The following is a 14,795-nucleotide window of genomic DNA, read 5'->3' as shown; positions in this document are numbered from 1 at the left end:
AGAATGATGACTAAATCGGTAAAAGACTATTTGTGATGACATTGTGATGAAGAGATTGAGATTGCATGATGGATGACTTTGATCAGTTTTTTGTGTTGTCATTGATGACAAATAATTTTAATTCATGTCTACTGATATTTACTTATGTTGTATTGTGTCATCTAAATCTTTTTGGTCTACCAGAAAGAGCTTACCGGTAAAGAATTAAGAAACTGGGAAGTAGGACCTTAACCGATAAACGAGGAAATATTTTGATTATATCTGGTGGTTGGTGATGATTGAGGCTTTGTGGTTTTGAATATGGTTTTTTATCATTGTAACATGTATCTGACCGGAACTGCATCATGTTGTGACAATCGAAAGTTGTGTTTATAATTTATGTTGAGTTTTTGCTAGGGTTTAAGGACCGGTAAAGAATTATCTTAACCGGTAATGATTTTTGGTTTGGCGGTGATCTACATCAAGTTCACATGTTGGTGATGATGTGGAAAAACCCACGTGAAGTTTTTGTATTATGTTTTGGCACGATCAAGATATTACGAATATGCAAAGTGCTTAGCGGAATGTGCTAAGGGTTTGACTTTGTATTAGATTGAGTTGTTGTGATGAGTTACGATCACTCAATGATTGATATTGATTTGTAATTGATTTTTATGATCGATATGATGATCTATAATGAGTTGTAAATATTTGTGATGATCTATGTTGTAATTCTTAGGGTTTTGTTGCCAACCTAGTTATAAAAGTTATTTATGTCGACATAGTTGATGTTTGTTGTGTCGGTGATTTTGAGAAGTGTGTGAAGTTGAACCAAAGTGTGAGAAGATTTTCCAGAGTGTTACAGAATTAGAGCTTAATTGGATCTGATCAAGCAAGCAGTTGAGTGCTATACATAGATCATTCATTGTTGTTCCCTAACAATTACAACAGATAAGATCCCTTAACCGAGTAGGTCCTAACAGACCTCACATTGTAAATCCCCTAATAGGGTGACTCAACATCTAAGTTCTAAATCCTCTTACGAGGTTGATCCTAACAGATCAAAGCTCCTAACAAGGTTGAGGTAAATCCCTTAACCGGGTGACTCCTAATAGAGCATCTTTGTAAGCTCTTAATTGGGCTAGGCTCCTAAAAGGGTGCATTCTGAAAGAGTTCAAAATTATTGTGGGTACCAATTCCCACCGTGGTTTTTCCCTATTTGGGTTTCCACGTGAAAATAATGGTGTTCATGTGGTGAATGTTTTTAATGTGATGTTATGCTTTACTTTTAGTTTATGCATGGTTATGAACACAATGTGCAACATTGATATATCAGTTTAGCATATGTTTATCAGCAAATACTGGTACTGGTAAATCACTCTAGTGTTGGTCTATGTTTAATTTAGTGAAATTTTTATGATTCGAAGTTTATGATTTCAAATTATTGTTAATACAGATTCACCCCCCCTTCCCTCTCTCAGTATTAACTAGATCCTCTAAGATTAACAATTGGTATCAGGGCATTGGTCCTCTGTGTACAGAAAGCCTAATAGCTTGAGGGAAAGATCCTATGAAAGATGATGAAGAAGGAGGGTCCCAAGTTTACCAAGGACAACTACCAGATATGGAGTGATTGAATGAAGATCTACATTAAAAGAATGGGTTCACAGTATTGGAATTATGTGGTAACCAAGTATGTTGCTCCTATGACCATCCCCTTGACATTGGATGAACTTAAAGAAATAAAAGAAAACATTCAGGCCCTTGAAGCAATTGTAAGTACTTTGTCTAACTCTGAGAATATAGATGTTCATGGATTAGAGACTGCAAATGAGGTATGGGAGAAATTAAAATTAATTTATGGAAGAGATGAACATGTACAAAGGGCAAAGGAAGAAAGCTTAAGAGGCAAATTTGATGATATGAAAATGGTTGATGGTGAGAACATAGCACAATATGGTCAAAGGATTAGGGAAGTTGTAGGTGGTATAAAGAGTGTCAGAGGTAAGATTGAAGATGATACTCTTGTTAGTAAAATTATTAGAACCTTTTATTGCAATATTCTATCAGAGTTTCTGCTATTCAAGAATTAAGATCTATTTCTAAAGATAAAGTCACTATTGACTCTCTCATTGCAAAGTTAATTGCATTTGAGCTAAACAGTTTTGATAATAGAGTTTATAAACCTTCTGTATATGCTTTTAAGGCTTCTGTAACTGATACATCTATGAGGAAAGGAAAAGACCCTTGTCATAATCATGACTACAGGTCTAGTCATGGCAGTAGCAGAGGTGATGGTGATGAAGAAGATCATTTGATGGAACTGGAGGCATTATTGGCTAAAAGATTCTTTAGAGGTACTGGCAAGTATAAAGGTAAATTACCCTTGAAGTGTTTCTCTTGTAGTAAAATTGGTCACATGGCTATTAACTTCCCTAACACTAATAAGAAAGAGAAGTTTAGGAAATTCAAAGCAAAAAGGCAAGAAACATTATTATGTTGCAATGGATGAAGGTGTGACCGATGATGAATTAGAAGAAGATGACAATGAGGAGATAGTGTTTGTTGTTGTCAAGGAGTATCTGATTAATGAGAAGGCATTGGTGTCTCACATTGATAGCAGTAATGAATGGATAATAGATAGTGGTTGCTCACACCACATGACCGGTGACAAAAGTAAGTTCTTATCCCTTGAAGAGTTTGATGAAGGTGTTGTAAGGTTTGGTAATAACTCTCCCTACATGGTTAAAGGTAAATGATCAATTTAATTAAATGGGAAGAGTAATGCAGATGATGTCTTTTGGGTTGATGGACTAAAACATAACCTCTTGAGTGTTGAACAACTTAATGATAAGGGATATCTACTTGAATTCAAAAGTGGAGTGTGGAGGATTCTTAGAAACAATGGAGAATTGATTTCTATTGGAAAGTAGACTAGAGGTAATCTATTTCATCTGAATACTAATGTGAATGATTTTTTGGTGGCAAAGATTAAAGATAGATGGTTGTGGCACAAGAGATTTTATCATGTGAATCTTGATAATTTGATTAAAGTTAGTAAGTCAAGTATTGTGAGAGGTTTGCCCCATCTTGTGAAACTAGATAATGTGTTATGCAAGGTCTATCAGATGGATAAGATGACCACTGTATCTTTTAAGAGTAAGTCTTTCTCTTCAAAGAATATTCTTGATTTGGTTCATGCTAATCTTTGTGGTCTTATGAGGACTAAGAGCTATTTTGGTGATAAGTATTTTATGATCTTTACTGATGATTTTTCCAAGATGATGTGGGTAACTTTTATGAGAGAAAAGTTTGAGGCATTCAGTAAATTTAAAGCATTTAAAGCTTTAGTTGAGAAAGATACCGAGAAGAATCTAAAATGTTTGAGATTTGACTAGGGAGGTGAATTTACTTCTGATGAGTTTGTAAAGTTCTATGATGAACAAGGAATTAAGAGGCAGATGTCAGCTCCTAGAACTCCACAATAGTGTCATGCCCAACTTTTGGGCACGAACGAATTTTTTTTTTTTTTTTTAAAATACTTAACTAATTAACGACCTACTTAACTAATATAATCAACTAAGTGCGATTATCTTAAATAAAATAATGCAACTTGTTTGGTCGTAACTATATTTGTGTAGAACGGGTAATTAAATTTCATTGGGTACAGGGTTTACTAAGTTATCAACGAGCTAATATCTCTCCCAAAAGGATTAACACTAATCTTCATTAATAACTAATTAGAATCTCAAGTATAACGATTAACCTCAAATTTAACGTTTTAAAAATTTCTCTTTCTTCCTTAACCCACTAGGGTTCTAAGTTTATTTATCCTCGTTATTAAAACACCCTATTAAGGTAAAAACCCCCCCGGAATTTAAAAATACTTTATAAGCTTATACTTAAATGGCCCTCTTGGCCCTACGACTAATATTGCTTATACTTTTCTTTCTTGGTCTAATCCACCAAATATTAAAATCTTTCTATAAAGTTTCTTCTACATATGCCCAATATTTAACAAAAGTATTCAAAACTTAACTTTACATCTAACAATTTTAATTCAAATTAAATATCAATTTAATCCTACTTTATATATATATATATATATATATATATATATATATTTACATAATTATCTATATATTCACTTATAACCTTATATATATGAGTTTATAATTATATATCAAAAGGGAGGGGGAAAAAGTGGTACTTATCTTTCTTTTTTTTTTAAGAAAATAATTCCCCCTTTTTAAAATATACTTCCCTCCACACCCATCTTTTATTTTAAAGGCTTTGGTGTGTTGCCCTAACCCGAAACTAGGGTTAGGGCAAGTTTTAAAGCATCTCTTTTATTTTTTTTATGTGCTGTGTGTGTGTGTTGTGTGCAGGGTGGGTCGGCGGCTACGGGAGGCGGCGCGCAGGGCCGAACCCCGCAGCCGGACCCTCTCCTATCTTTATTTGTCTTTTTTTGAGTTTATTTTATCAGCCGGCGGAGTAGGGCGGAGCGGGGGAAGTTCGCATTACCCCGCGGCGTTTTTATTTTTTTTTCTTTGTTTGAAAACCCGGGGCGTGGAGTGTTTAATTTCTAACGCAGCGTAGAGGGGGAGTAACGGGGAGGCGGAGTGGGGGAAGGGTGCCGGCAACGCGGGCACCGCCGGCTGCGGACGTCGCCGCCCGCAGGCTGCGGCTCCCGCAGTCTGCGGACGTCGCCACCCGCAGTCTGCGGGTGCCGCAGGCTGTGGCCGCCGCCGCCCGAGTGCGCGGCCCCCCCCCGTGGTGTCCTACGCGCATTTCATGGTGTTAAATGTTTTTTTACATGGTGTTAAGCAAGGTTAAAACCCCTTGGAAATTTATCATATGCTTTCTTTTACTGCGATGCAATTTCTTTTGTTTAATCCGGTGCTTAAAGTGTATAATATATACACAGCATGAGTTTTTTTTTTTAATATATATATCTATATATATATATATATACATATATATATATTCATATATATATATATATATATATAGGTTAATAAGTCCCCTTTTTTTTTAAAGGATTAACAGGCATTACATGTCTATTTAAAAGGGCATGAACAGAATGTTTGTATATATATATATATACATATATATATATATATATATATATATACATATATATATATATATACATATATATATATATATATATGTGTGTGTGTGTGTGTATGTTTAAATATTTAGAAAAATGCAGGTGCAACCAGAATTTATAATAGAACATATCTGTTTTAAGTTTGTATATATATAGTTTTTTGAACAGATTTTCAAAATAACACTTACATGCATAAAAGATAAATATATTTAAATTTAAGTATGTATATACATATATGTATATATATATATATATTTATATATATATATATGTATATATATAAACTATTATTTACCACTCACCTAAGCAAATTTATGAGGCCTTTACACTGCATGCTAAACCATAACTTAATAGGTATATTTTTTTTTGTTGCCAAATAAAATAAAACTAGATGCAAGTCTCTTTTTTTTTTAATGAAGAAATAGACTATCTAGCAAAGGATTCATTTCAGCTGGAATGGAAAAATAATGCAGATTCAATTACATTTGTAGCAAACTATTTAACTTAGAGAAATATGGAGTGACAACTATATATATATATATATATATATATTTTATGAAAAACATGAAGATTTAATGCAACTAACACATTTCTTTCTCTTTTTGCAAGACTACCAAAGTAGGGAAAAATACTATGTATTTCATTAACAGATGTAGATACAAATGAGCATGGTTACAAAATAAACATGAATACAAATGGGTTGAAATCCCAACAATGTTTTTCTCTACATAGTAACTTGAAAATAATACAACTCTTTCTCTTTCTTGAAAGTAAATACTACAAATGCTCACATTCTCCTTTTAGACACTACAACATTGAATCTTTCCATTTCTCTTTTTATTTTAAAAAAACATTTTTCTGCTACACAAACAGCATCATAGTTCTTTAATCCTTCTTTTCCCATCCCATGCAACCTGCAAACAAACACATCTTTGACCATGGAGAGCTCACCTCCCAGCCTAGGCTTACTAGAAGCCACCCCCGAGCTTGGAGAACCAAGCACTAGACGGGTTACAAACAAGCAAACTCTACAACAACATAGGAAGACACTCAACATACAAGTTTCCCTTCCCAAGCTACACTTTCACCACATTCATGGTGACTCTTCCATGGGTGGAAGTGGACCAAGTACCAATGGGGAGATTTGCAAACCAAAAACAATACAAGCCACCTCATGGCAATACAAATGCAACAAAATACTTCCACAATCCTTATGCCCCCCAAAAAGGCTCAAGGCCATATTTACTCCCCGTATGACCCCCAAATGCATACACGAGGCTATGCAACAAGGGTCACAAAGGACAACCTTGAGATCACTCTCCATAAGGAGAGCCTCTCACCCATGGCTGTCATACTCCTTCCACCCCAAGATCATCCTACCCTCCCAAGAGTAGGAGATCTTGGACACTCCCAAAACAACAAGAACACAAAACAAAACACATAGAAAGGAAAACTACACATTCTTTTCTTCCACAAAAACTTCATAAAACACTTTCTTTACAAGCATCTCTTTTCTTCAACAAAACAACATAACTAACACATACAACATAAACAAGAGGAGATAAGAAGAAACCAACCTTATCCTGCCAATAGGTTTGCTAAAATTAGTTGGGGATGAGCTACCCAATTCCACACTAACTTTCTCCAAATTCCACCAAAAGTGCTATTCTCCTACTAACTTTTCAAATCAAGCATAATCTCCAAGAATGGAGAGTGGGTGATTACTCACTAAGTCTCCAATTCTTGCCTAAGAAGGCCTCTCACACACTTCCCAACCCCTTGGGTGAGGCGTGAGTTCCCATTGGTTGCCCTTCCCAAACTCTTACACATTACCAAAATTGGAAAGGGAAAAGGTGGAAGAAGATGGGGAAGAGAGTTTGACATCAAAAGAGAAGGTTGTCTATCCTAGGAGGAACCTTCTAAGTTGAATTTTCGTTCATCTTGGAAACACCACTTTTTGAAGTGACTAAATAGTCACATGGGAGAAGCCACATGTTTCAAAATACCCCTAACCCATAGGTATACCCTTTGGACCTTTGGAAAAGCCTAAAAACTTACCCTAGGAGTCCATTAAACCCTTTGGAAACCCAACTGAAGTTTACCTACGGGTCAAACTTAAGTTGACCACTCCCAAGACTCCCTACCCAAGGCAAATTTGGGACCACACTCATGTTTTTGAATGGCTTTGGTAGAAACAAAACTCCCTCCAAGAGACAAGTCAAAATCAATGACACTAATCAGAACATGTGTCAAGTGACACAATAAAAATACAATATAAAAATCACACATGGAATTTGTCTCTTGTAGGATTACACATATACATATAAATTAATTTTAACACTCAAGCATTATACACTTCACAAATAAAATACATTACAATGGGGTGTTGTCTCTCCAAATAGACAACTCCCGGCTTAACAAACGCACATTGGCCTAGGCTTGGTTCTCCATATAAATTCCATGGTCACATGGATAATTTTCCTGCGCATCTCAATTAACACATTAGTAATTCCAAATCATCACAATTATACATAATCAAATACATGGATTTCATTACACATCAAACACTCATTCATTAGGCAACAATAATTCAATATCTCATTTGTTTCAATTTCAATTTCACATAATCAATTAACATAATTTCCCAAAATTGAACCATTCATAAATAAGCATCATTTTTCTATCATCAAAATGAAGTCCTGCAAATTTCCAATAATGACATTCACCATCATAATGTAATTCTATTCTAGTAACATATCTAAAGTTTCATAATCATCATGCATGAAATAAAGCATCAACATATGTCCGTGTGATCCAAATCATGGAATCATATAAGTTCTAAGTCCATAAAGCATAAAATAAAGCATCCATAATAGTCTCAATTATGCAAATAACTGAAAATGTCAAACTGAATCGGGGTAGGGCCTCACAAATAGGATGGGATAGTAGAGAGAATGAATAGAACAATTATTGAAGCTACTAGAACCATGATGATTCAAGGTGAAGTACCGAAGATGTTTTGGAGAGAAGCAGTTAGCACTGTTGTTTATACTTTGAACCGGGTACTTGTCAAAAAGGGTAAAAACAAAACACTGTATGAATTATGGCATGGAAAGATTCCTAGTGTAAGTTATATCAAAAACTTTGGGAGTAAATGTTTTATTAAGAGAGATGATTACACTAAAAAGTTTGATGCTAAGTGTGATGAAGGTGTTTTTCTTGGTTACTCTACAAAGAGTAAGGCATTTAAATGTTATAACAAGAGAAATAAGAAGATCATTGAGAGTGCTAATGTGAAGATAGATGAACTCTCTAAGGAATCTAGTGAGACCAACAAATCTGAGCCTGAGAATGATGCAGAAAGACTTGTGTTTATAGAACTAGAGGTGCAGAAGGATGATGAGGAAAATATTGCTCAACCGGTAAATGCAGAGAGCGATGAAGAAGATGAAGAACATGAAGCAGGAAGCACAACACCAAAATCGGTTATTCCAAGGTGTCAGGCTAAATCACTCTGAAGAACCAATAATTGGAGATAAAAATGCTAGTGTGCATACAAGGAGGAAAATCAAAGAAAATTCCAGTCTAATTTCTTCTATTGACCCTAAAATAGTAAGGGAGGTATTAAGGAATGATGAATGGGTTAATGCAATGAATGAGGAATTGGATCAGATAGAGAAGAACAAAACATGGACACTTGTTCCTAGACCAGAAGACAAGAATGTGATTGGCACTATATGGGTCTTTAGAAACAAGTTAAATGAAGAAGGCAAGGTTGTGAGAAATAAAGAAAGGTTGGTTTGCAAAGGCTATGCACAAGAAGAAAGAGAATATTATGGTGAAATCTTTGCACTGATGGCGAGATTGGAAGGAGTATGAATGTTACTTGCTTATGTTGCATTTAAAGGATTTAAAGTCTATCAGATGGATGTTGAATCAACTTTTCTTAATGGCATCCTTGAGGAAGAAGTGTACATAGAAAAACCAGATGGATTTGCTTTGTCTAAGGATAAAGATATGGTTTGCAAATTAAATAAGGCACTGTATGGATTGAAGCAGGCACCGAGAGCATGGTTTGAAATATTGCATGCACACCTAATTAAGATAGGATTCCAGCATACTAGTGAGGACAATAACATATATCTACAGACTGATGGAGACAAAGTATTGATAACTGAAGTATTTGTGGATGACATAATTTTTGTGGTAATGATGATTTATGCATGGATTTTTCTGAGGAGATGAAGAAAGAATTTGAGATGTCTCTTATTGGTGAAATTAAATTTTTTATTGGGTTGCAAGTCCAACAATTGGATGGTGAAATATTTATCTATCAGAGTAAGTATGTTAAACAAGTCTTGAAAACATTTGGCATGGAGGATTATAAACCAGTTGGTACTCTGATGGTGACAGGCTGCAAGTTGTATAAACAAGATGATTCACCATCTATTGATGAGAAATAATGCAGGTCTATGATTGGTAAGTTGCATTATGTTGTTCATAGCAAACCTGATATTGCACATGTTGTTGGATTGGTTGCTAGATTTCAAAAGGATCTCAAAGAGACTCACTTGGTAGCGGTGAAAAGGATATTCTCATACCTAAAAGGCACGGTAGATTATGGCTTATGGTATCCTTATAAAGGAGATTTTTCTTCGAATGTGTTTACTGATGTTGATTGGGCAGGCAATGTTGATGACCAGAAAAGCACTACCGGTGGAGCTTTTCTTCTTGGAGGCATATTGGTTGCTTGGACAAGTAAGAAGCAAACTTGTGTTTCTCAGTCAACAACAGAGGTAGAGTATGTTGCTATATCAATGAATTGCACGCAGACAATCTGGATGAGACATGTTCTTGAAGGATTCAAATTTGATATGTCTGAACTGGTAACTATTTTTTGTGACAATACTAGTGCAATTAATATTTCAAAAAATCTTGTGTTACATGCAAGAACAAAGCACATAGAATTGAAATATCATTTTCTAAGGGAAAGAGTACAAGAAAAACAAGTCAGAATGAAGTATGTGACAAGCACAGAGCAACTAGTAGATATTTTCACTAAACCATTGTTGAAGACAAACTTTGAGTATCTCAGAGGTAAATTAGGGGTCAAACCCCTACATAAGAAGAACTAGGATGCAGGAGATGTATCAATCCAATGGGCTTAATGACTATTTTTCACTTTGGATTGATGAGATGCAGGCTACTCCGTAGGGGGGGCAACTTAGATGAGTTTGCATACATGTTGAAGACAACAACAACAGATTTGATGAACGATGATGCTTATGCACCTTTTGCATTATTGTTAAAGGGGGAGAAGAAATATGACCAGTCATGGCAGAATAAATATGATCATTCATGGGAGAAGGAATGAAGATAAAGTGTAACTGGTAGATGAGGTGCAACGGAGAAGAGAAGAGTTGCAAAGAAGGTCTAGAACATAGCAGAGTAGTATGAGTTGAGTACGTTGATGTTTAGTGTTGTCATCAATGCCAAAGGGGGAGATTGTTGGCATGATTGGCATAATTGATGCAAATGGAGAATGATGACTAAACCAATAAAAGACTGTTTGTGATGACATTGTGATGAAGAGATTGAGATTGCATGATGGATGACTTTGATCAGTTATTTGTGTTGTCATTGATGGAAACTAATTTTTATTCATGTCTACTGATATTTACTTATGTTGTATTGTGTCATCTAAATCTTTTTGGTCTACCAGAAAGAGCGTACCTGTAAAGAATTAAGAAACTAGGAAGTAGGACCTTAACTGGTAAACGAGGAAATATTTTGATTATATCTGGCGGTTGGTGATGATTGAGGATTTGTGGTTTTGAATGTGAGTTTTTATCATTGTAACATGTATCTGACCGAAACTACATCATGTTGTGACAACCAAAATTTATGTTTATAATTTATGTTGAGTTTTTGTTAGGGTTTAAGGACGGGTAAATAATTCTCTTAACCAGTAATGATTTTTGGTTTGGTAGTGATCTACATCAAGTTCACATGTTCATGATGACATGGCACAACCTGCGTGAAGTGTTCAAATTATGTTTTGGCACGATCAAGATGGAATTTCTTGGGAATATACAAAGTGCTTAGTGGAATGTGCTAAGGGTTTGACTTTGTATCAGATCGATTTGTTGTGATGAGTTACGATCACTCAATGGTTGATATTGATTTGTAATTGATTGATATGATCCATATGATGATCTGTAATGAGTTGTAAAGGTCTGTGATGATCTATGTTGTAAGTCTTAGGGTTTTGTTTCTGACCTAGTTGTAAAAGTTATTTATGTTAGTATAGTTGATGTTTGTTGTGTTGATGATTTTGAGAAGTGTGTGAAGCTGAACTAGAGTGTGAGAAGATCTGCCAGAGTGTTGCAGACTTAGAGCTTAGTTGGATCTGATCAACCAAGCAATTGAGTTCTATACACAGATCATTCACTGTTATTCCCTAACAGTTGTAGCAGATAAAATCCCTTAACTGGGTAGGTCTTAACAAGCCTCACATTGTAAATCCCCTAACAGGGTGACTCAACATCTGAGTTCTAAATCCTCTTGCGAGGTTGATCCTACCAGATCAAATCTCCTAATAGGGATGAGATAAATCCCTTAATCGGGTGACTCCTAACATGGTCTGCTCCTAACAGGGCATCTTTGTAAGCTCTTAACTGGGCTAGGCTCCTAACAGGGTGCATTCCAAAAGAGTGCAAAATTCTTATGGGTACTAATTCCCACCATGGTTTTTCCCTATTTGGGTTTCCACGTGAAAATCATGGTGTTCATGTGGTGAATATTTTTGGTGTGATGCTATGCTTTACTTTCAGTTTATGCATGGTTATGAACACTTAATGTGCAACATTGATATATCAGTTTAGCAGATGTTTATCAGCAGTTACCAGTATTGGTAAATGACTCTATTGTTGGTCTATGTTTAATTTGGTGAAAGTTTTATGAGTCTAAGTTTCTGATTTCAAATTATTGTTAATACTGATTCACCCCCCCCCCCTCTTAGTATTAATTGAACTCTCTAAGATTAACACTGGTGTCTTTCTTTAAGGAGATCATCTTTAATTTTTACATATCATACCTATAACCATTGAACTTTCAAATATTTTGAGAAGAGGTAGAGGCCATGCTATACAATCTTCTTCTCTTCTTCATAAATTTATAAAATCAACAATTTAAAAGCTTCTGCTATAGTAAAAAAAACTTTGAAACTTAAGAAAAAGGTGTCAATGTCCTAATAGAACCATTAGCTCTGATATCAAATGTTGGAAATGCAAAGTGAAACTAAAGTTCTTAAAAACTTTATATGTGATTACAAATGTTAAAATTAGATTAGCCAATAGAATATTATGTAATTGCACATTTAATGTGAATCAAAATAACAATTAAATTTGATTAATTTAGATTTTATTTTTTTTCAATAAAAGTGGATTATTCCACTAAACTTTTTTATTAATATTTTTTATTTTTTACACAGGATTCAAAGAGCATACGAGAGGAAAGAACCTTGGGAAGAAAACCTCCTGTCACAGCTCATAAAATAAACCTATAGTATCTAACAGATCAATTTATACACCCCACCCAAAACCACATACAAAATGTGGTCACAACACATATAATAACAGTTTTGCATAGAGCCCATATGACAATTTGCCAAAAAAACCCATCGGATAATTTTCAAATGTAGACTCCATAGCTGCTATTAATGGAAGAAGACAAAATTTTCTAAAGCCCTGTGCCAAATCTCATGAGCCAAAAACCTTCTTGCCAAAAAAGAAAGTATCAAAAAACCTTTGGAAAAACACTATTATATCAAATACCATGGCCTCGAACTCTTCTCCAGACAACGAACATGAATACTTGAAATGAAAGGGGAAAGCGTGAATAATTATCATCATAAAATTTTACATCAACGTTACTCAAGAAAATCATATGACTATTGTTGCAAACCTTCCCATACCCTAGAAGGAATTTCCTCAAAACCCACCTCTCACTAATTAGCATTGCTATCAATGGCTAAATTTGCCAAATAATCTGCAATCTTATTAACTTCTCTGTAACAATGGGATACCAAGAAAGATTCAAACAATTCTAATTTTTGTAAAATGGGATCAAGTATATACTGCAAATTCCAACAATTTGATTTCTTTTTCATAACACATTGATTAATCACCATAGAATCACCTTCAATTATTAAGTCTTTAATTCCCAAAGAGATTGCCATATCCAATCCAAAAGACAAAGCATGAAATTCCGCATAATTGTTAGTTTTAAAACCAATAGCATGACACTTAGCTCGAATAAAATTTGCATTGTGATCATAAATTACCATGCCTACCCCAGCCGACCCAGGGTTACCACGAGAGGCCCCATCAAAATTCAGTTTAAAGTGCCCCTGCGGAGGAGTTTTCCATCTAGCAGAGCATCTCTTACCTATTGCATCATTCTTTTTTAAAATTGAACCATGAGAGGATAAAACTGACAGCAACTTCCAAACTCTAGTAACTCTACTATCCCAGTGCGAAAAAGAAGTAAGATTTTCCAAATTCTTATAAATAAATGACAAAGCAACCTCAGAGATTGAAGACTCAATTTTTAATAGAACCTCAGACACAGGAGACCTTGTTTTTTTAAATATCCTGTTGTTTCTCTCTAGCCAAACATTCCAAATCACAATAGATGGAGATATGATCCAAAGGCATGCATAAAAAGGTGAGGCAAACATAAAGGGCCAAGATCTAAAATGGGAAATGAGATCCTTACCAATTACAAAGGCTATATTTAACTTCTCAAACAACCACTACCAACATTCATAAGCATAATCACAATGTAGGAACAGGTGTGAAGAAGATTCCAAATTTTTGTTACAAAGGACACAAGGGAAAACAACAATAATACCAAGCTTGTCTAGTCTCATACCTGTAAGGACTTTGTCCTGAACTGCCAACCAAGCAAAGGCTCCAGCTTTGGGAAGACAAGCCGAATGCCAAAACAACTTATAAGGCCAAGAAGATAAATATTTAGCAACCATAAGAGAGTTGTAACCATCTTTAACAGTGTACTTACCAGAAATATTCTTTGTCCAAATAAGTTCATCCTTAGAATCAGAAAGAAATACAGTTCTACCCCCCAAAATCTTTTCAAAATCTAATTTCATACTTTGATCAACATCTAAGAAATCAATCGACTTCCATCTAGCTAGCTTAAGGGGTCCACTAGTCACAATTTCAAAATAATCTGCTACAAAAACACCCCAAAGGGAGGAAAGAACAGTGATCAGAGGAGACCAATCCCTAATATTCACTAAAGGTGTGTGTCCATTCCATACTTCATCCTAGAATCTAACCTTTCTACCATTATGAACAATCCATGAGAGATGAGGCAAAATAACTGATCTACATTTACAAAGGAAATTCCAAATAGCAGAACCCGAAGGCAAATTTGAGACTTTAAAAATGTACTCTCTTGGTCCATTATTTAAATATTTGGCAAACATAATCTGTGCCCATAAGGAGCTAGGCTTGTCATATAATTTCCAAACCAACTTAGCACCTAAGGCTAAATTTTGATTCTCTAGACTCCGAATTCCTATTCCGCCAAGTTCTTTAGGCAAACACACCTTATCCCATGCAACTAAAGGGAGTTTCTTCTTGCCATCTTTATTATTGTTCCAAAGAAAATCTCTAAG

At 35.0% G+C, this 14,795-nt stretch overlaps 1 pseudogene; it reads left to right on the top strand.

The window, feature by feature from the left end:
* The first annotated feature begins 613 nt into the window (after window positions 1-613).
* LOC131860432 (small nucleolar RNA Z102/R77) lies at window positions 614-702 on the top strand (annotated as a pseudogene).
* Window positions 703-14,795: the final 14,093 nt, after the last annotated feature.

This window comes from Cryptomeria japonica, chromosome 11 (genome assembly GCF_030272615.1).
Source record: "Cryptomeria japonica chromosome 11, Sugi_1.0, whole genome shotgun sequence".
NCBI lineage: Eukaryota > Viridiplantae > Streptophyta > Pinopsida > Cupressales > Cupressaceae > Cryptomeria > Cryptomeria japonica.
Note: the sequence above shows the minus strand (reverse complement) of the source record. Positions and strands in the feature narration are given on the sequence as shown.